Source organism: Protopterus annectens, chromosome 7.part1, assembly GCF_019279795.1.
Source record: "Protopterus annectens isolate FY-2018-M chromosome 7.part1, PAN1.0, whole genome shotgun sequence".
Lineage (NCBI taxonomy): Eukaryota > Metazoa > Chordata > Ceratodontiformes > Protopteridae > Protopterus > Protopterus annectens.
Genome location: NC_056740.1, coordinates 538,832,097 through 538,855,147, shown reverse-complemented (window position 1 = coordinate 538,855,147; position 23,051 = coordinate 538,832,097). Strand labels below are relative to the sequence as shown.

General features: G+C 44.1%; 1 protein-coding gene across 5 annotated transcripts in view; it reads right to left on the bottom strand.

Moving 5' to 3' along the window:
* The window catches only part of ZNF280D (zinc finger protein 280D), a 3,097,091-nt gene that overhangs the window by 827,399 nt on the left and 2,246,641 nt on the right, over nucleotides 1-23,051 (bottom strand). The window lies entirely within an intron of this gene.

Genomic DNA, 23,051 nt, shown 5'->3' with positions numbered 1-23,051 from the left:
TATCAAAGGAATCGGAAGATAAGCATAGAGACCACCCATGGGCCAATTGTGAGTCAAAGCGTCTCTTGGTGATTCCCTGTTTGGGGGAGAGAGGGCAAAGTAGCTGCTGCATTTTTTGTTTGATGGGGAAGCAAAAAGATCACAGCAAGGCTGGCCCCAATGGCTGAAGATTTCTGCCATCATGTTCGGGTTGAGAGACCACTCATGTGGATGGAGGATGCATCTGTTCAGCCTGTCCGCAATCACGTTGGACCTCCCCGGGATATGCATTGCAATTAGAAAGCAGTTGGACGCTATCGCCCAATGACGAATTCTCATGGCTTCGTGACATAGGGGGTAGGATTTGGTCCCTCCCTGTTTATGTACCAGACGACAGACATTTTCTGACTGGATTGCAATCGTTCCCAACAGAAGGAGCGGATGAAGTGCCTGCAATGCTAACAGTACCATTCTTAACTACAGGACGTTTATATGCAAGTTGACCTCCAAGCTGGACCACGTGCCTTGGACTGTCTTTCCCTGGAAGTGCCCCTCCACCCTAACAGGGAAGCGTCTGTGGTCACTGTGGCATTGAGTTGGGGAGTCTAGAAGGGGCTGCACCAAAGGTTTTCGTCTGTCCTCATCCACCAGAGGAGATCTTGCTTGCAAGAATTGGTGATGAGGATCTGTGAGTTTACAGGATGGAGGCTGGATACTCACCGGGACAAAAGGAGCCATTGTAACAGTCTCATATGCAATCCTGCCAAAGGAACAATCGGAATGGCTGCCACCACAGACCTCAGAGCTTGTAGAACTTCCCTTGCAGACACCTTCCTTCGACCGAGTATCACTTGTACTTGTAATCTTAATCTCTGAAGTCTGTGAGAAGGGAGAGAAACTTGGCTTGAGTATTGAACACTGCTCCTATAAATTCCAACTGTTGGGAAGGATGAAGGTTGGATTTTTCCCAGTGTATTGTGATACCTAGAAACTCTGCCAGTGCTAGAGTGTAGCGGAGGGCCATGAACAGTAGGCGCTCGGTGGGGGCGGAGAGAAGCCAGTCGTCGAGATATGGAAACAACTGGAATCCCTGAAGCCTCAGATGAGCTGTTACCACTGCTAGGCATTTTGTGAACACTATGGGGGCCGTCGAGAGACCGAATGTCAGGGCTCTGAATTGGTAATGATTGGCTCCCAGCCAGAATCGAAGGAGACTCCTGGAGCGCTTGTTCATTCTGATGTGGTAATACGCATCCCAGAGATCTATCGAGCACATCCACACACCCTACCGAAGAAATGGAGAATGAATTGTATTGTGACCATGTGGAATTTAATCTGAACTACTATTTGTTTAGATGGCTGAGATCCAAAATGGGTCTCCAGTCCCTGATCTTTTTTGGCACCAAAAAGAATCTTGAGTAGAAATCGGATCCGCATTGGTCTGGGGGGACTTATTGGATGACTCGTTTTAGACACAAAAAAGTATTTGAAAAAACTCCAATCAAACAACCCAGCAATGGAAAACAGGAAATCCAGTAGAGAAAACCAAGCTCCCGACTCCTCAGCAGTTAAATTACAAATTTTATTTCACATAAACAGAAAGTAGGCCCTACTTTCTGTTTATGTGAAATAAAATTTGTAATTTAACTGCTGAGGAGTCGGGAGCTTGGTTTTCTCTACTGGATTTCCTGTTTTCCATTGCTGGGTTGTTTAATCGTTTTAGACACAGCTTTCTTATTTCTGAAGCTGCTTCTTCCCTTTGACTGGGTGGAACACTGGGAAGGCATTTTGCAGGTCTTGTGTAAGAGATTAGAGGGATGTAATAACCCCTGGAAATTATTCTCTGCACCCACTGATCATTTGTACTAAAGCGCCAGGCAGCTTGGTGCAGAGAAAAACGAGCCCCGACTGCTTCCAGAGGAAAGCAATCGGGCAGCGCTACAGGAGCGCTGATAAGGTCGTCCGGAGAAAGAATCCCTGGAGTCCTGATTTCAGGGACCCCCTCTGCTCCTAAAGGGGCGTCTTCCATTATTGGAACCCCCTCTGCCTTTGGGGGAATCCTCACCATGTGCACTACAGAAAGGGCCTTGAGATTTTTTTGTGCCATATCTTTCCACTCCTCTGGTTCCTGGAGAAAGAGCGCAGAGGTGTGGAAAAACATAGGGCAACGGCAGACTAGGTTTTTCCATCCTGCTTGAACCTGGTTAATGTGACCTTCACTTTAGAACTAAACAAAGTGAATGGTTCGATAGGGGCATTCAAAAAGGAAGACTTGAAGGAGTCCGCGAGGTCACAAATGCGCATCCAGGCGTGGCGTCTCATAACTACACCTGTACCCGCAGCTCTAGCTGCCCCTTCGGTTGCGTGGGACAGCAACCTCATGGATGAGTTGGAGATGGACTCTAGGGTAGCAAGCTGAGAAGCAACTTTATCGCTTGCCCAGTCAGAAACTTGACCAATGAGAGTACCAGACAGTTCAGAAATGAGATCCCATTGGAGCCTCGTAAAATGTGCCAAATAATTCAGAGACCTGACAGCAAAGGCCACTGAGGCAAAGACTCGCTTCCCTAATCTGTCCACCACTCGAAAGTCTCTGTTGGGAGAATGGACAGTAAGACTTTCCTCCGCAAGGTCCTTTTTTGTGGTGGCCGCCACCACCATAGCATCTACTGGTAATCCTCTAGACCAATGGGGTGTTCCTCTGGTGGGGAAAGCATCTTGTCTGGTCTCCGGGGAATGGTCTAAATGGTATCAGGGTTCTTCCATGCCCACTGCATGATGAGCTGGACTAGCTCATCGGCAGCTGGGGTCACCCAAGAAGTAGATGGCAGAGAGCAGGCGGCCTACAGGAATACAGACTCCTTCGAGGAAGGGTTGCAGGGCTTCCAGTCACCCCTCTGCCTCAAACTTTCCCGGATATCTCCAAAGGAGACATCATCAGGGGGTGACCATAGGGATCCTTCCCCATCATCGTAATCCATATCTTCAGTGAGGGACTCTTCTGGGGAGTCCATGTGTTTCCTCTTACACACCTGCTTCTGAGGAGGTTCTTCAGTGGGAGTGTCTGAAGACTCAGAAGGGAGGTTACCCTGCACAGGGGTTTCTTGAGGCTTACACTCTTGGTGTCCTGGGGAAGTGGCCTGCGACAGCTGCAGCTCAGAAGGAGCAGCGGGAAGGTCCGATGTAGGAGGAGCCCTTCCCGATGCAAGCACCCAATCCATGACCCAGAAGGTAGGCCTGCCCAAAGAGGAATGGGAGCTCGGAACCGAGGAAGACCATCTCGGAACAGGGGGTCACACTCTGCTCCGCAAAGCCCACTCCCATGGACGGAGCCTCAAAGAAAACCGGGGTCCCCCCGGATTCGAAGACGAACTGATAAAAACCCTCGAACCGTAACTGGAACCGGGGGTTCCACCCCCAAGCTTGAGCTTGAGGAAGTGGTGGTTCCGAAGGAACCAAACCCCATAGGGACCTCGGAGCCTCAGAGAAGGACTCTGTCGTTGCCAAGGAAAGGATTCCCCCTGAATACGTTGGAACTATGGGTCTCGAAACCGAAGGGACCAAAGGAGTAGAATAAGTGGGAGTCACGGGGGCAAAGGACCCAAAACCCAGAGTGGGATGGGTTTTAGGAAAATTTGTAATCCCTCTGGCTGTCAACAGCTGATCGAACAGGAGCACCACATCCAATTACGATAGACTCCTGGTGGACCTTACCAACACTCCTGAGGGGGAGTCAGGTCAGTCCAAAAAAGGGCTAAAAGCTTGCCCTGAAAATGGACTCACAGACGGGGAGTACTGGGTCCGTAGTGTAAGAAAGGTCGGCACCGATGATTCCAGTTTCGAGACAGGCAAAGGGGGGGCCATCAGTGCCGAGAAAAGACTTGGAGACGAGGGAATAGCTGGAGTGGAGGTCATTATCGGCTCCGAAGAAGTAGTCGGTACCAGCTTCGGAACAGAGATGGGCGACGGTGCCGAAGTAAGAGCAGGCAATAAGGTTGGAATCGAAATCACACCTGGAACTGTAGCAGTCAGTGCAGAGTGTGGTGCCGAAGTGGAAGGCCTAGAAATAACTGTAGAGACCACTGGAGCTGAACTCGGAGCCGAGGAGGCAATCGTGCGCTTAGTGGAGGAGTTGTGGCCTTATGCTTATGAGGCTTGCCCTTCTCATCAGCTGGTGAAGAGGGGTCAGAATGAGGACGTTTTTTATCGTTTGATGGATGGGTTGAGACCTCTGATGCAGAAAGACCCTCAGAAAAAGGTACAGAAAGCAGGCCTTTTAGAATAAGTTTATTTTTCCTTTCATTCAGCGTCTGCTGACTGAAACTGACACAAATCTGAAAGGAGGCTTCACAGATAAGTGAGAAACCCCCAGACAATAGACACAATCATCATGCAACTCACTACTGGGGAGTTTACCATTGCAGGAAGTGACATTTTAAACCCTGAAGTCCCTTTCTTTTCTGACATATCCAGTATTGCTTCAAGAAACTTAAAGTTTAAAGTGAGGAGAAGAGAGAAAATACCAGCAATGGTATCAAGAATACCACGAGGGTAAAGAAGGGCGTTTACCAATAAAAGTAAGAGGATGATACCTGTGGGTAGAACTGGATAAAGTTAACAAGATATAAAGAGGTTTTAGAAGGAAAAAACTTACAAAATACAATAAATTTTGACAAAATACAATACTTAGCTGGAGAGCTCGGTGAAACGCTGCTATATGGCTGCGCGACAAACGAGATCTGAGGTAACTGGGAGAAGGGCACTGTGGGTAGCAGCTTAGCTTGAGAGTTTTTGGTGTACGCGAGCTTGGTAACAGGCCGACTCAGTTCTGAGGGCTCAGAACCAAACCCATCAGTGATGAAAAGGAAGAAGATTAACAACTTCAGATCATGTGTTTTCTTGTGTGTGTGTGTGTGTGTGTGTGTGTGTGTGTGTGTGTGTGTGTGTGTGTGTGTGTGTGTGTGCGTGTGGCAAAGAAGGACATTTGATAAGTAACTGTGACAAAAGAAAATGTTATATTTGTGGGGAAATGGGACATGATGCAGAAAATGTGAATCGCAATATCACAAATGTAACAAAATTGGACATTTATGGACGGATTGCAAAAATGAAAATAAGGAAAAAGAAAAAGGGACGAGAATGAACAAACAGAAGAAATTCTAGAAGTAGATATAGAAAAAAGTTAGATGAAAAAAATAAAGAGGACATAGAAGAAGGTTCTGAAATAACTGGGAGGTAGTAAGGGGGGAAAGAATTTTACTGGTAAGAGGATAAAAGACAAAAAAGAAAATTTAGAGAGATAAATACAAAAGAAAAAAAAGAAAAAAATAATGAAAAAGAATATATACAGCTAAAGATTTGGGCTTGATATAATGGTTAAAGTGTTTGACTCTGACACAAGGCACAATGTTTGATTCTCAGCTCGGGGAAGGAAATTTGTTAGGCTTCAAACTGCCTATTAGCATAGTAATTAGCTATGAACTTCTGAAATCATTAATCTAAGGAAAAGGGAAAACGACAATTTTAGTGTTTTCTGTAAATGTGAACAGTACTAAGAATATAGTAAGAACATGAATTTTGGAGTGGTGTAATATATGGGATGTAGATGGAATTACATTAGAAGACAGAATTTTTAACAAATGAAGATTACAGAGAAATTATGGGGAAGAAAGAATCTGTACTTTGCGAAATGAGAGATGTTCTAGAAAAGCCATTCTCTGTAGCAATATGAACAGAAAAGAAGCAGTGAAAATCATGATAGGAAACCTTAATAAGGCATTTGACGTAACCATATTCTGTAGCATTACAAACAAAAAAGCAGCAGCGAAAATCATGATAGGAGACCTTAATAAGGCATTTGACGTAACTGAACATGAAATCTTATGGGTAATAATGAAAGAATATAATATAAGCGAGAAAGTTAGGAAATTATGTATGACAGCGTATAGCAATGAAGTGAAAATGCTTGTAAATGGCTGGTTAAGCCAAGAAGGTACATATTAAGAATGGTGTAAGACAGGGATGTCCAATGAGTTGTATACTCTTTGCATTAGTTATGAATGTGAATGTATGTGAAATAATTACAAAATGAAGGAGGCGGGATAAATAGCACCCAGAGGATTAAGCATTCCAGTTTTGTTAACATATATAGATAGCATACTAATAATTGCAAAAAAAACAAAATTTGGATAAAAGTAATAATATGCACAAATGGGTTTCTAGACATGACATGGATGGCTTTAAATAAAGAGAAACTAAAGGTTTAAGTAATGTAGCAAAGATTGGGTGTACATATTTTACAATTAAATTTCTGTGTTGGGTATAAAATTTGGGACTAAAGATGTAAGTAGAATTTGACAGGAAAAAAAAACAATAGAAGAAATAAAATAAACCTGTTTTTTCTTTAGATCATATAAATGATCATTCAGAAAAACACTTATTTGATAAATTCAGTAGAGATGGGAAAACAACAAATCTAGCAAGTCTATTTATGTTGCCAACAGTATTTGAAAAGGAATGATTACAGAAATGTTTTTCATTTATATGGGGTTCTAGATTAAACCCAGTAAAAAGGAGCTTTGTATGTATAAAAAGAAGGAAGAGGTTTAGGGTTAATTAAGCCAGTGGTATACACTACTTCATTAAATTTGTACAAAACTTTAAAGGGGATAAATGAAAATATGAAAGATTATTAATAATATTGTACAAATATAAGTATGATAAAATTTGGGAGTATGGAAAGAGAAAAAGTGTATAAATGAAATAAAATGTTACCATGAAAAAACATGGAAAATAAAAACTGACAGAAAAAAAACAGAAAAGTATGCTATAAGAACATAATTATGTAACATTACTATATAAAACCATGCAAAAATCTAACAGATGAAAAAATTAAAGCTACAAAAATAAGAATCAAATGGTCTAGTCAGAAAGTAGAATGTCAAGATTTTTTGTGGAGCATGGTACTAAATAAATTGGCAGTAAAAGGAAATATGCCATATAAGAAGAAAAGTGATAGAATATGTTTACACTGTCATGATGAAGAAACAAGGGAACGTGTTTGTTTTTCAAATGTAAGAGTAAAATAGCTATGGGGAAAACTATGTTAGGATATTTTTGAAGCTATAAAAATGGATAAAATAAAAATGAATACAATTAAATATGGCTATTATAAGAATAAAGTAATATGTTAAAAGAACATATACAAATTTTTTTTGTTATATGGATTATATGAAATGAAAGATTAAATTAATTTTTAATGGTAAATGGATTTTATCAACCATATTAAGTAAGATTAGACGGTGGTTATGGAAAAGAAGAGTGTGGGTCTAACAGGGATGAAAATTAGTATGGCTGTCATTGTGCACGTGCGCATGTGTGTGTGTGTGTGTGTGTGTGTGTGTGTATATATATACACAAGTATATATATATCTATACATAAATCTATATGTATATATCTTTGTACACTTGTAAATATGTAAATATTTTGTAAATAAGAGTTACTTTTGTACAGAAAGGATCTCTGCTCTTTTCAATAGGTGCCGTCATATCTTTTATTTTCACCTGAGCTACCACTAACTCAAGCAGATGGGACCTCAGTTTAACATCTCATCCGAAAGATGGCACACTCAGGAGTGCAGTACCCTCTTTATACTGTACTGCGGTGTCAGCAATCTACCTGGTATGGGAAAATAAACCAAAACTCCTCTGCCCCAAAGGTGAGTGTGCTACCTGTTGTACCATTGATATTATTACCTGAAATTACTACTGCCAACAAGAAGCTTCAAGACACTAACTAAATGTGAAAAGCACTTGATGTTTACATAGCATTACTGATAAACATTTCATTACCCAGACTTCAAATCATCCGCATTATTACCAATGAATGACTGGAGACTGGAAAATCGATGTCTATGAGGTACACTGCAGTTAAAGTTTTCAACAGTAAAACACAGCAACAAACTTACAATAAAAGTGGATGTTTGAGAAGGATCACTGTTGCAGAAGTCATTACACAAAGGACTTCTACTGTAGAAAGCCTCAACGTTTAGCCTACTTTGCAGATATTTATACCATTTCCTAAGCTAAAGCTTTCCTTGCTCAAGGAGCTTCAGGATGGCTGTCCCAAATATGCCCATGAACTGACTTCCTTGGAGATCAGGGTACCCTCACAGAATGAGGGTCATATGGGCTTCTGCTTGGGGACCCTGTGAATCTTCGCTCTCTCTGAGGTGACCAACCAAACTAAGGCCAGACACCCTGTAGATAAGGCAGGTAATGGAAGGTTATGGCAGAAAGGTGACCTAGCATCCACTCCTTCCCTAGGATGCCAAAAATGAGGACCAGAGACAACAGCAGGAGGGAAAGGATGCTTAACAGTGATTCTACCTGGACATCTACTACTACGCTACGTTTTCGGCAAAACTGTACAGTGCTCTTCGTACGTATTAGACCTTCACTATACTCTTCATATGGATTAATGCTGCAGTAGTCCTTATACCTGGAGAGATTTTTAGAACTGTTTTATCATCAGGGGTTCTCAGTGTCCAGCTGCAAGCTGTAGCAGTTTTTGCAGGATGGCTGTGGTATAACTCAACCCAACCATGGATGAAGTATATGGCCTGTAATATTCAAAGAAAGTGTGTACCAAGTAGTTATCACCAGCATGGTCTGAGCCTTACCTCTCCAATAAAAGCATCTGGAGTCACTGTGGCCTAAAATGTCTTTCCAGGGTTTTTCTAGGAGCACAACAAACAAAAAGCAATGCAAGAAGTCAGATATTTTGAGACGACCTGTTTCAGAAACTGCTTTCCCTTCCTTCTTTTACTTGTTGCAAAACAGAAAGCAGTGTTGCTCAGCTTTTTTTAAGATTTTGATTTTGTCTAGACAGTACCTCGACTGAATTACACATCCAAAAATGCAACATTCTTTCAAATTTTATTTTAAGGATTATAGGAAATTATGAAAAACTGCATGGACTGGTTTAAAGTAATTCCTGTGACTAAATATAAAACATGGATCTGATCTGATGTTGGCTCTGCCTTTGTTGAAAACAGGGAAAGGTTTTCAGATGAAGTATGGAACTCTGAAATCATCCCGTCTCCTAGCTAATGAACTCAAGGAGAACCACAGTATCCAGACTTTAAAAGGTGCTCATCTTCTCTGCTAAACTCTAATGAAGCATGCAAAACGTTTGATTTTTTATAGCATGTTGAGATCCTGTTCTACAGTTTCACTCACACACACACACACACACACACAGTCTCTCTCAGAGCTTGATTTATTCCAAACCAGCATTTTTCAATATTTTTTCTTTTTCTGTTTTTAGCCAATTGGAAATAAATGATGTACTTCCCTTTCTAGTATTTAAAATCAGTAACTTAACTCCTGACAAAGGTCTCATGCCAGCTTGAAAGCTTGAGTAACTGCAAAACCTATGTCAATCAAATAAAATGTATTATACTGGATCTGTGTTCCACTGCCTTTATGTTTTCTGTTTGTGGACCAACATGGTATTTCTTTAATTTTCTTCTTATTCCATCAGGAGGGAGAAAGTACAGTTTTGTACCTACCATAAATGTAGATGTCCGCTAGGTATGCATCTGCAGTCATAACATATGGGTTGTCCTGCCTCAGGCAGCCCTTCAGTCGGCCGGATTCCAAAGTCTGGGTCTGGCCTCGGTTGATGTCGCACTTTCCCCGACGTCAGAGCGTCTGGGGTATAAAAGCATCAGCAGACGCCATTTTCCTCAGTTTTTCTTGCCCCAGATGCCAGGTGCCCTCTAGGAAGGCTAAATTTGGATAAATGCTGAAAAGTTCCAAACATTTGCAAATTATATGCATGTATAAACAAACAAATACACCATAATAGATTCCCCCAGCTAGCTAAAAGAGGGGTAAGCACCCTAGGAATACCACAGAGGGGAAGGAGGGAGGGTAATCCTGACTGTAGATGCATACCTATCGGACATCTACATTTATGGTAGGTACAAAACTGTACTATGTCCTTCAAGGATGCATCTGCAGTCATAACATATGGGTAGAATACCATAGCCAAACTGGGGGAGGAGGTACTAAGAAAAGGATGGTGTAGTTAAGATCCCCTGCAGGACTGCAGTTGCAAACCCTGCTCTGGATCTAGAGTATAAAGGTAGATTGTAATGCTTGGCAAATGTATGCACGGAGCTCCAAGTAGCAGCTTCTAAGATGTCCTTGGTAGCCACCCCTTGTAGGAAGGCTGTAGTGGTGGCAGTGGCCCTTGTGGAGTGGCCTGATATTTTCAGGAACTGTCTTTCCATGAAAGGAGTTGCAAAATCGAATGCAATTTCCTATCCATTTTGAAATTGTCTGTTTGGAAATTGCTCTTCCTTGCAACCTAGTTGCATATGCTACAAAAAGTTGGTCAGCTTTTCTGCTAGTTTTTGTTCTGTCCAAGTAGTAGCATAGTTGTCTGTGTATATCCAGTGTGTGCAAAAGTTTTTCCCCTCTATTCTGTGGATTAGGGAAGAACGTAGGCAAGTGAATAGCTTGGTTCAAGGATACCCTGGATACCACCTTTGGCATAAAAGTAGGATTGGTTCTTAGTGACACCCTGTCCTGGTGGAAAATAAGATAAGGCTGCACTGCCATTAATGCTTGCAACTCAGATACTCTTCTTGCTGAAGTGATTGCCAGAAGGAATGCAGTTTTCCAAGATAGAAACTGTAGATCCGCTGATGCTGCTGGTTCAAAAGGAGGTAGTGTCAGTTTCTCCAGCACAAAGCTGAGATCCCAGGCAGGTAGAGGGGGTCTTCTTGGAGGTTTAATATTTTTGATCCCTCTCAGAAATTGTCTGAGGAGAGGGTGTGAGAAGATAGGTGGATCCACATTGTATTCTGCTGAAATTGCTGAAGCATGAATCTTAATGGAAGAATAGGACAGGCCATTGTGGAACAATTCTGCTAAGTATTCTAGGATATGTGTTAGGTTTGCCACTGTGACATCTGTGCCCTTTGATGTGCTCCAAATGAGAAATCTCTTCCATTTAGCTGAGTATGTCTTCCTTGTGGAAGGCCTGCGAGCCTCCAGGATAATGTCCTTCACCCTCTGAGATAAAACAGTTTGATTGGGATTTAAGGAATTTTCCAGGCAGTTAGCTGCAATGTTTTCAAGTTGGGATGCAGGGTCTTGAAATTGTTCTGCGTCAGAAGAAGAGGCCATAGGGGGAGAGGCCATGATTTTGCCTGAGACATGCTTCTCAATAATGGATACCAGTGTTGTCTTGGCCAGTCCGGAGCTATTAGTATCACTTTTAGCTGTTCCTCCCTGATCTTCAGTAGAACCTTGTACATCAATGGGAGAGGTGGGAAGGCATATACTGTTAGGGGTTTCCAGCTGAAAGAGAGAGAGTCCACCCTCCAAGCTTGTGGGTGGTATGTCCTTGAGCAGAATGTCTTCAGTTGATGATTGAGTGGGGAGGTGAACAAATCTATCTCCGGCATTCCCCATGTCTTTGCTATGAGTTGGAAGATGTCTGGGTGCAGCATCCATTCGTGTGCATCCATGGTAGTTCTGCTTAAGCTGTCCGCCAGTGCATTTTCTTTCCCTGGCACGAATTGGGCCTGTAGTTGGATATTGAGATTCAGGCATAGTTCCCACAGATTCATAGCCATCCGGCATGGAGGGTAAGAATGTGTGCCTCCCTGCTTGTTTATGTACCGCATGACCGTGGTGTTGTCTGTCCTTATTAGCAGGTGTCCTTGTTGGAGGAAGGGTTTAAATGCCTCGATTGCATGCCTCACTGCCAGCATTTCCTTTTAGTTTATGTGCATGCTTAGCTGTCCTTGAGGCCATAGGCCTTGGATACATTTGTCTTCCATGTGTGCTCCCCATCCTCGGTCTGAGGCGTCTGTGGTGATGGTCTGCCTTGGTTTTGGTTTGTTGAAAGGCAACCCTCTGTTGGACTGGCAGGCCTGAGCCCACCACAGGAATTCCTTTTGAAGGCATGGAATGATTGGTATCAGGGTTTCTAAACTGTGACTGTGCTGAGACCATACACTCCGAAGGTACCATTGTAATTTCCTCATATGCAGCCTGGCATGCGGTATTAGAATTATGCAGGATGCCATGTAACCCAGGGCATGCAAGATTTTCCTTGCAGTAAGCTGATTTGTCAGAATCATGAAGTAATCTGGAAGTTGTTTTAGTTTTTCTTCTGTGAGAAAGGCCATTTGGGTGGTTGTGTCCAGATCTGCACCCAAAAAGTTATCCTTTGGGATGGTACTAGTCTTGACTTTTGGATGTTGACTGTGTATCCCAAGGTCTGTAGTAGGTGTATGGCATAGGCCAAGTCCTTTATCAAATTTTCCTTGTTGTCCGCTTGTATTAGGCAGTCGTCCAGGTATGGGTAAATTTGAATTCCTTGTAGTCTGCAATGTGCAATTACTGATGCCAGGCATTTCGTGAATACTCTGGGCGCAGTAGAAAAGCCAAAGGGCAATGCTGAGAATTGATAATGCTCTGATCCTGCAAGAAATCTGAGGTGTCTTCTGCAGTTTGGTCGAATAGGGACGTGCAGGTAAGCCTCCTTGAGATCTAGAGTCACCAGCCAAGACTCCTTGCCCAACATGGGAAGAAGTTGCTGTAGGGTCAGCATTTTGAATTTTGGCACAATGAGATAAGTGTTCAGTGCGGACAGGTCGAGAATAGGCCTCCATTGATTTTCCTTTCTTGGTACAAGGAATAGTCTGGAGTAAAATCCTTGGCCTTGTTCTGAACATGGTACCTTTTCTATAGCTTTCATCTGAAGTAAATTGCTGATTTGTTTTAAAGCCTCTGCCCTCTGATTTGGTGGAAGGTTTGGCATTTCGCCTCTTTTTGGCAAAGTGTGGAAGTGGAACCTGTATCCTTTGTCTATTATTTGCAGTGTCCATGCATCCTTTGTGATATAATGCCAGTTTTTTGAGAATAAAGCCAGCTTTCCGCCCAAGGGTGCTTCCAGTTGATCCCTGGTAGGCGGAATCAGAGTTAAGTCATTGACCCTGTCCTGGCGTAGTAGTTGTTGTTGCACTACTCCTCTGGTTGGCAGGCTGCCACTGACGGCCTCTGTAGGAGCCCTTCGATTGACCTCTACCTCTAGGGCGCCTGTTCCTGCCTCTCTGGGCTCTGTCCGAGTCTGGAACGGACCAATTCTTAGTAGGCCAGTTTCTGCTGAATCTCGGTGGTTGAACTTGCAGGAAATCTTTAACTGTTTGCACAGATTTTGCCTTTTCTTCAACCTTTTTCAAGATCTCCTGAGCAGAGGAGCCAAATAAATTTTGTTTCTCCATTGGAGCATCCAGGAGTTTAGCTTTGACATGGTCTGGCAAAGATTGCTCCTTCAGCCAGGCATGCCTACGAATAACTGCCCCAGTCATAGCTGATCTAAATGAAGCCTCCAGTGCATCATAGCCACATTTTAAGAAATTATTACTAACCTGTTGTGAGTTGTGTACCAAATCCTGAAGGGATTTACGGTCTAGGGGTTCAGGAGAAGAAAGTTTCTTATTCAGTTCATCTAACAAATACTCCTGGTACTGTATCATATGAAATTGACAGTTTAATGCCCTGACAGAAAGAGTTGCAGAAGTATACACCTTCTTTCCCCATCTCTCTAAAGCTCTAGACTCTGTCAGAGGGTAGAGGATTTTTGGCAGTAGCGGCCGCAACCCCTTTAGGGCCCTGAGAAATAGTTTCTGGGTCTGCAGAATGTGCTTTATACAAATGGAAATGAGAATCCGGGACCCTGTAGTATCTGTCAGGTTTGGCAGGGGCCGGAGGGAGAGTATCAGGGGCTGTACTGACATCATTGTACACATCATCAATTACATTCATTGTACACATCATCAATTACATTCAGAACAGGAGGTATAGCTAAGGGCCTATGCTGAGGCAAATGCAAAAAGGTCCTTAATCTTTTTCTAGAATCAGAGAAATCCTGTCCTTGCCATTGAAAATGCTCTCTCATGGAGTGTAGAGTCTCACCAAAGGAAAACTCTTCAGGAGGGGAGGCCGAAGGAATAGATTTCTCTGCATCTGAATCCTCATAATGCGAGTAAGCCCCTTCCTGGTGGTCTGACAACTCAGATCCATCCGTGGAATCATCTGAGGAGTGTGGATCAGAGGGGTCAGAACTGGGCCTTTTGTCTGGAGGAGGTTGAGAGGCCCTATCTGGGTGAGGTTGTGAACCCCTAATTAGGGAAATAAGGTCCTCAGCAAGGCTGAGGATCTGTGAACTAGAGGAAGGCCTCAGGGAGGTAGATTTGGCAGGCAAAGCTTTTGAAAGTTTGGCAGCTTTAGCCCTTGAAAAGGCCTTAATGGACATGGAAGCAGGGGGCCTAGCTGCCCCACGTGTAGGGGTAGAAATGTCCAAAGGGATGGTGTCGGACAATTCCTGAACACTAGCTTCGGTAGGTAGTTCTGAAGCCGACTCAGCCGGGGCCTCTCGGGCCTCGGTGGTCGGAAGTATGGTTTCGGAAGAAGGAATCGCCGAGGACTCGGTTTCAGCCGAAACCGAGACACTCGCAGTAGGCCTAGACGTGGTTTCAGCCGAAACCGCGGGCCGCGAGTGTTGGTCCTTTTCCTTGCGTTTTTTGACCATACGCGAAGTCGGAATCTCCGACGGCATTTTATAAGCAAAAGTGGCTCCAAAAAATTCCTCTGCAAACTCCGACCGGCGTCTAAGAGTTCGTCGGTTGAAGGAGGCACAGGCTAAACAGGCCAATACGTCGTGGTCTGGGCCTAAGCAAGGAAGGCAGTAAGAATGGAAGTCCTTATGAGGTATTTGTTTCCCACAAGTTAAACAATTATTTACTTTGTCTGACATCGGCTGAGGCAAGAAAGAGTCCTCAACGGGGTACTTAGCTTTTTTCGAAGTCTTCGGTAACTGAAAACACTGGATCTGACCGACCGGCACTTGCGAACAGCTTCTGCTTCGGGCACCGCGCGGCAAGAAAGACTGAGGAAAATGGCATTGGCTGATGCTTTTATACCCCAGACGCTCTGACGTCGGGGAAAGTGCGACATCAGCCGAGGCCAGACCCAGACTTTGGAATCCGGCCGACCGAAGGGCTGCCTGAGGCAGGACAACGCATATGTTATGACTGCAGATGCATCCTTGAAGGACACCTAGTTCTACCTTAGTGAAAGGAATGCGATCAGTAGCATTCTTGACCTTTCCTCCCTTGCTTCATGATCATTCTGGGGAGAAAAAGGATTGGATGGTAAGCGTAAAGAAACATTTCCACAAATGAAGGGAGGCATTTGCTAGCTTCAGGGCTAACAGTCACAGGCACCAGTAATCTGGATATCTACCCAGCTCTCCTAAGTTCAAACTCCTTCCTTACACCCATAATGCACCACACTTTCTCCATTCACCAGAGTGAGTTTACTCTGCCTCTCACTGAAATCTGGTAACACATCTGTTACACAAGCCCGACATTTACTTTGCCCAGGTCTCTCTGTGGAACCATACAGAAAAGTATGGAGGGATCTGGGAAAAGATGCTGAAGTGGAATGACATGGATCACAAAGGTCTTAACATTAAGGTAAGTACATAATTTTCATATTTTGCATTGTCTAGTCTGTCCACTCCAACTTCAGGATAGATTTCCCAGCTATCACACAGGTGGAAACCTGTCAAAATACCAAAAACAATGGTGACTCCAAAAGTCAACCTGGCTCTCATGACCACATCCAAGTTACAGTGTCTTACAAAAGTGTGCAGTAAATCCCATGTCAAAGCATAAAAACATCACTGACCAAGGAGTTCTTAAAGAAGGCTGAACTAAATACAAATCTTGTGGACTGTGTCTGGTTTACCTGGTGGAGACTTGTTGTACATTGTCTAGAAAAAAGCAATATAGTCTGAAAACCACTTGTACAGGGTGCCCTTAAGCACTTTTTGGTCAGCTCTGTCATGTGTAAAGGAGAGAGAGAGAATCATCCTTTCTGATACACTTGGTTTAAGCAAAATAAAACTCAGCATGTATATGAATATCACAGTATAGTCCCTATTCTCCCTTGTTAGAAAACTGGGCATTGTGGCACACAGAGATGGATCCCTGACAGTGACCTAGGTGACTGCGGTTCTATCTGTGACCCAGCATTAGAGGAGATGGGCAGGGAGGGAGAGAAGTGAAAGGATATGGCCTACTTTTCTCTCCCATGGGGAGGGGGTGTTGCGGGTGCTCTGGCAGCAACTAAGGCAATGTGATTTCTCGAGTGGAGACCAGGAAAACTACCTCCTGTGCTTCAGGGCTGGAAGTAGGTCTGTATGCTGGTAACATCCCTTGCAGAAGTGAGGAATGACCAGTGCAATCAACCCATTGTATGGCTCCCTTCCCACACTTAAACTGGGAGTGCACAGAGGATATGTCAACACAAGGTAAAAACCCTCAAACCACCCTTGATGGCTGCCTGAATGATGGCCCCTCCTGGTCAACCCTCATCTTGGTGCTGTGGAACGAATGGACTGACTGGCAAGGAGATGGCTGATGATCCATAGAAAGTGTGAAACAAAAACCACTGGCCAGATCCAGGACATGTACTATTATGAGAAAGCAATGAATTGACGTGGCCCACTCCTCCTGCTTATACACAAGCATCATATTGTCAGCGTGGATGGAAACTGCACCCCTGGGAAACAAGTCCTGAAGTGCCTACTAGGACAGGAGCATTGCCCTTATTTCCAGGAGACAGATGTGCAAGGAGGCCTTGTGATCTGACCATGTTCCTTGGATTGTCTGCCCTAAACAATGACTCCCCCCCTACCCAAGACAAAACTGTCCATGGTAACAGTGACAAGGGGTGTGTGCACAGCCATTTGCAAATGTTTTGGTGGCCTAGCTAAGAAATGCAAATGGCACTGGGTACAGGCTCCCACAGCTGTAGCCACTGTACTTTTAATGACCACTTAAACACTGTAGTAATGCATCTGGTGAACTGAAAATGCTATCAGCTGCAACACTAACACATAAGGCCAATGAAGCTACTAGAAGAATTATCTGAGTATGGACAGATGACTGGGAGAAGGAAAGAAAAAAGAAATCCTGTCTGAGGGGGAACTGGCTAAGCAGGTCATGATGCTCACACTAATGAATATCTTAAATTTCAACATCTTCATCTGGGGCTTCACAGTGTTCTATGATACCTTCAGTTGCAGCACGGAGTCTCTTCTTTAAATTTGTGTTTTTTTTTTTGGGGGGGGGGGGGCAGTTAAGAAAGTACAGTTGTGTACACTTACCATAAATGTAGATGTTCGAGTGTATTCACTGTTGCAGTCATCACACTTGGGTTATATGCCTGCAGGTAGCCCTCAGTCGGCCCAAATACCACAGACTTAGTATTTCTGCGTCAGTTGCTGATGCCCCAGGACTGATGTCAGGTCATCAGGGGTATAAAAACAGGCAGCCGACGCCATTACATCAGTTTTTCTTGCCCCAAATGTCAGCAGCCCCCCAAATAGGCAGCTAAGTTATGGTGGGGAAAACACCACCAGTAAAAAGTAAATATCAATACCAATACCCGTGAAAGGGGTGAGTAATAGACATAGAGAGGAGAGAGAGAGAGATAAGGGGGCTGGAGGGAGGGAAACCAGAATTGCAACAGTGAATACACTCGAACATCTACATTTATGGTAAGTGTACACAACTGTACTATGTTCTTCATGTTTCACTGTTGCAGTCATCACACTTGGGTAGATTCTCAAAGCTGAAGAAGGGTGGAGGCAGTCAAGAAGAGTTGGGGCTGGCAAGTATGCCTTGCAGGACTGCTGTTGCAAAACCCGCCCTGGATTTGGAAAAGATAGGCAGGTGGTAATGCTTGGTGAAGGTATGTACAGAACTCCAGGTAGCAACTCCCAGGAGGTCCCTGGTAGGGACTCCTCTGAGGAATGCTGTAGAGGTAGAAGTTGCCCTAGTGAAATGTGTTTTGACCCCCTGAGAGGTTGGTTTCCTATGGTGCTTGTAGCAGAAATGGATGCAGTGTGCTATCCATTTGGAAACTGTTTTGAAATGGCCTTGCCCTCTGCCCCTGGTGCAAAGCTGACTAGTAACTGGTCAAATTTCCTGAATGGCTTAGTCCTATCAAGGTAGAATCTGAGCTGCCTGTGCACATCCAAGGAGTGCAGGATCCTTTCCCCTTTATTTTGAGGATTAGGGAAGAAATCTGGCAAATGGATAGATTGGTTGAGAGCCATACTGGACACCACTTTAGGCATAAAGGAAGGGTCAGTCCTGAAAGAAACCCTGTCAGCATGGAAAATAATGAAGGGTTCCCACAGCCATAAGTGCTTGTTGCTCAGACCCTCTTCTAGCTGAAGGGATGGCCAGAAGCAAGGCTGTTTTCCAAGAGAAGAATTTTAACTCTGCTGATGCTGCAGGCTCAAAGGGGGAAAGCGTGAGCTTTTCCAGTACAAAGTTAAGGTCCCAAGCAGGGGTGGGTGCTCTCTTTGGCAGTATTAAGTTGTTTGCCCCTCTCAGGAACTGTTTGATAAGAGGGTGAGAGAAGAGAGGTGGCTTAGTGTTGTAATGAGCCGAAATGGCATGGATCTTAATGGAGAAGAAGGATAGGCCCCTGTGGAGTAGATCTGCTAAGTAATCCAGGATTAGAGGCAGGAAGGGCAGAGTTCTATCCTCTCCTTTAGACTGAATCCAGGAGCAGTACCTTTTCCACTTAGCATAGGATTTCCTTGTACTGGGTCTTCTGCCTTCAAGAATGACGTCCAGCACCTGTTTGCTTAGGCTGGTTACTGGGGGAGAATTCAAGGAATAAGACAAGCTGCAAGATTTAGGGTTTGCAGTTGCGGATGCAAGATCTGTCTCCCCTGTTGAGAGAGCAGGGTTGGGTTCTGGTGTAGGTGCCAGGGTGGCACCGGTGACAGGCTGTGCAGGAGTGGGTGCCAGTGCGGGGCAATCAGAATTGTCCTTGGTCTGTTCTGTCTTATCTTGAGCAATACTCTTGACAGAAGGGGCAGAGAGAGAAGGCATAGATTGAGAGGTTTACCCACTGGCAGGATAGGGCATCCACTTTCCAGGCCCTGCTGTGAGGTGTCCTGGTGCAGAACTTGCTGAGCTGGTGATTGCAGGGGGAGGCAAAGAGAGCCACCTCTGGTGTCCCCCATTTCTGAATAAAAAGGTTGAAGGTGCTGGGCTGTAATTGCCACTCGTATGGATCTAGGAGATTTCTGCTTAAGTCGTCTGCCAGTGAGTTTTGTTTGCCTGGGAGGAATTGAGCTTGCAGATGGACCTGCATGTCCAAGGCAGTGTTCCACAGGGCCATGGCTAGCCTGCAGAGTGGGTTCCCCCGGCTTATTGATGTACCACATAACTGTGGTGTTGTCCGTTTTTATTAGCAGGTGTCCTGGTGAGAGTAGGGATCTGAATGCTGTCAGAGTGTGCCGCACAACTAGCATCTCTTTTTGGTTGATGTGCAGATGAATTTGACTTGGGCTCCAGTGGCCCTGAATGCACTTGCCGTCCATGTGTGCCCCCCCAGGCATAGTTTGATGCGTCTGTGGTTAGGGTCTGGGCGGCGTGGGGTTGAGTAAAGGGCAGTCCCTTGTTGTGGTTGCATGCTGCTGCCCACCAAAGAAGCTCTGTCCTTAGACAGGGTATGATAGGAATGACGGTTTCCAGGTCCTGAGAATGTTGGCACCAAAGACTTTTTAAGTACCACTGAAGTTTCCTCATATGCAGTCTGGAATATGGAATTAGTAGGATGCATGAGGCCATGAACCCTAGGGCCTGCAGAATTTTCCTTGTGGATAGCTGGGTTCTGGTTGCTATTTGAGTAAAACAGTCTGTCAGATAGGCTTGTTTTTCGGGAGTGAGGAATGCCATCTGGGATGCTGTGTCCAAGCTTGCTCCCAGGAATACAATCAAACAGAGAAAACTCATCACATGGGGCATTCATGAAAGATGCTTTAACGTTGACAACAGAGTGCCTGTGCCTTACATGACAGCATATTGGTATGCTGGATCCAGCTGCACATGCCAATATATCCACAGCACACTGAACAAATCTCATCTCATGCCAACTCTCGTTCCAGCTTTCGTTTGAGATCACAATGTGGCAACTTTTTCAGCATGTTGAAGGGATGATCTTCCAAATCACACTGAAAACATGCTGCATGGGTCTCATACATCAGCATGTGAAATCCCCATCTGGCGATGGACCACAAAGCTGTTCCCAGAAGGCGTTTTAGGGCTACTGTCACCACAATGGAGTCAGCTAGGAAAGTCTTGCTCCAAGACTGCCAATCCCAGAGGACCTGAGGATTTTACCAGTCTCCTAGGGCAGGTTCCACCACATGGGTTTCTTGCCAAGACTACTAACACCACCATTCCACTGGCAGGAGATCACCCAAAATGTAGGAAGGTGGAATTGGAAGCCTCCTGTAACATTTCTTCTTCAGGGAAGAATGGGTCAACTTACCATGGCAAACTCTGACTCCTTAGTTCCAAAATTTCACCAGACTTGGGGTCATCTGAGGAGAGATTTGAGAAGCCCCTTTTCATGTATATTGGTGTCTAGGGTGGGGTAGTCCAAATGTTTCCTTTTACATCTCCTCCTGGACATACTTAGGAGTGAATCTGTCTGAATGTACAGGAGGGATATCCAATCCAGAAACCCTGGCTTTATGGCTGCTTTCTAGGCCTCTGCACCTCTGTAATGAGGATGAAAAAGGCCAAGACGACACCAAAATACCAGGCACCCAAGGGTGAAGCCAAAGTGACTGCAAACTCCAGGGGCCCAGTCAACATCTGGGACTACATTTGTACCAACTCGTCTTCCCCAGCTGGTGACATCAAAATGACTGGAACCAAAGGACCTACTCTCCTAGATGAGTCTGGAACCCATGAGTTCAATGCCAACATACAGTGGCTAGGTCTAGGCACGTATGTTGATGCCAAGGGAAACTTTAGTACGGAGGACTCGAATGCAAAAATGGTAAACAAAGAACAGTGCCAAGGAGGCCAGCACTGAACCACTGACATTCAGGACCAAAAATCTGCTGGCCTAAGTGCAGATGATGGCATTGATGCTCAGTAAAATGGAATTCATCAACTTTGATGCCTACATTTGTGGCAGTAGTGTCATCACCAAAACCCTTACTGCCAGAGCACAACCCTAGAAAAAAGCAGCTAAACGTGAGGGCAAAGGTCCTTCTGTAGCCAGTCTGGATACAGAGGTGGAACACAGAATGCCCCTTGCATGCTAAGCCCTGACTAATTCATTCATCATCATGTTCCAGTCCAACACAAAAACTAGGCTATGGACAGACACAATCCAATGCACTTTAAGGAAGGAAAGCCACAACTCCAAATACCTGGGATGCTCCCATTCTGAGAAGCACAGCTCACAACCTCTCTGCTCAAGAATCAATGACAAGACAAGACAAGCCAGAAATAACTGTGGTGGAGGATTGAAACGACTACAACAAAGGCCCTAAAATCAGGGACAAGTTTTAAATATTGCTGTAACTCATTTAAAGTTAACAGAACGACAGGTTTTGCATCAACATGCATTTTCTGAACAACAAGTATGAAACTCTTACATCTGGCACTACTGACCGACTGCAACCCTCACTGATTTAATAGCAAATTAAAATGTTATGAAGGACAGGACAAAGAAAGGAAGCAAAATAAGCAGCATTCTGCAAAAAAAAAAAAAAAAAAAAAAAAAAAAAAAAAAAAAAAAAAAAACAAATACAATTTAAGGAGTCTTTTGTGGAGGAACCACTCAATCTCCTCCTGGGGCAACATTTCTGTAGGACAATAACCCCTGGATTCATGACAGATCCTCCTTCCTTTGGGATATAGGGGGAGTGGACTTCCTTTATATACCCCTAATGCCCCTTTGTCCTCCTCCACTTCCCTCTCTTCTCTTATGAAGCTTGGCTCAGAAAATAAGTATTTTTAGAAAAGTTTGTTATACATCTCCCCTGAAGCATCCCTGAACTCAAGCTGTGATAAATGTCATACTCATCCAAGCTTTCCGCCACCAGGCACATGATGCTAAAGTTTGCATGCTGGGGTAAGGCGGGGGAGGTTTTTTGACCACATTGACTACACGTCTTAAACCCTGACACCTTTTTCTTATTTCTCTTTCTCAATCCTACCATTAAATGACCACCAAATAATCTTAAACTGAAAAAAGCACAACCAAGGAGAAAGTAGGCCTAATTCAATCACTTGCTAACCTAACTGCTACTACACTAAAGCAAAACAATGCACTTCTAACCTAACTCTAAAGCAATAAAATGAAGGGAAGTCTCTTCACAGAAACATGAAAAAGTGATGGTCTGAGCTTGGAAGCAATACAGAAATGTTCCCTGATCTATAGCAAATGAGATATGAAGAGTGTGGGAAGCATGGGCTATTGGGGGGGGGGGGGGGGGATTCTGACCTTGGAAGATCTTGGTAGGTGTCACAATAACTACTCCATGTAGCTACCAGTCCTGAAGTTGAAATGGATGGACTGCAGCATGTAAGATGATATTCTAATCTTGCGCTTTTGTTAATAATAAATGCAAAATGCTGCAGAGCTTGCTCTTGTTCAAGCTATAGAAGAGCAGTAAGAAAGAGCTGAGGACAGGACAATGGCACCTGACACCCATACACACAATTATGGGCTTTCCTAGGCCAGCTATGTCAGTGGGGTTCTTGTGTTTGTGTTGGGGTGGGGGGGGGGGAGTAAAAACTGTGGGTAACGGTTTAAAACAGTCTACATCAGACAGATGGTCTCCACAGGTAGGATGCTGAAAATGAAATCAGGGCCTGCTGGTTGAAGTTTCCTTAAAGGAGTTCTATAAGGCAGACAATCATACATGTGTGATCTGTAGCCACTGCCACACCATTCAGGTTTGTGTTCTATAAAGTAATTTTTTTTTTTACAGAAAATAAGATGACACAGGCAAAAAATACCCTTTAAACTATCAAAAAGAAAACAAGCCAGTAAAACATAAAAGTTAAGACATATTAATGATAATAGGTGTTACGTATATCCAATAATTTAGAGAGAGTATTTAGTTTTACATGAAACAAACACATGTA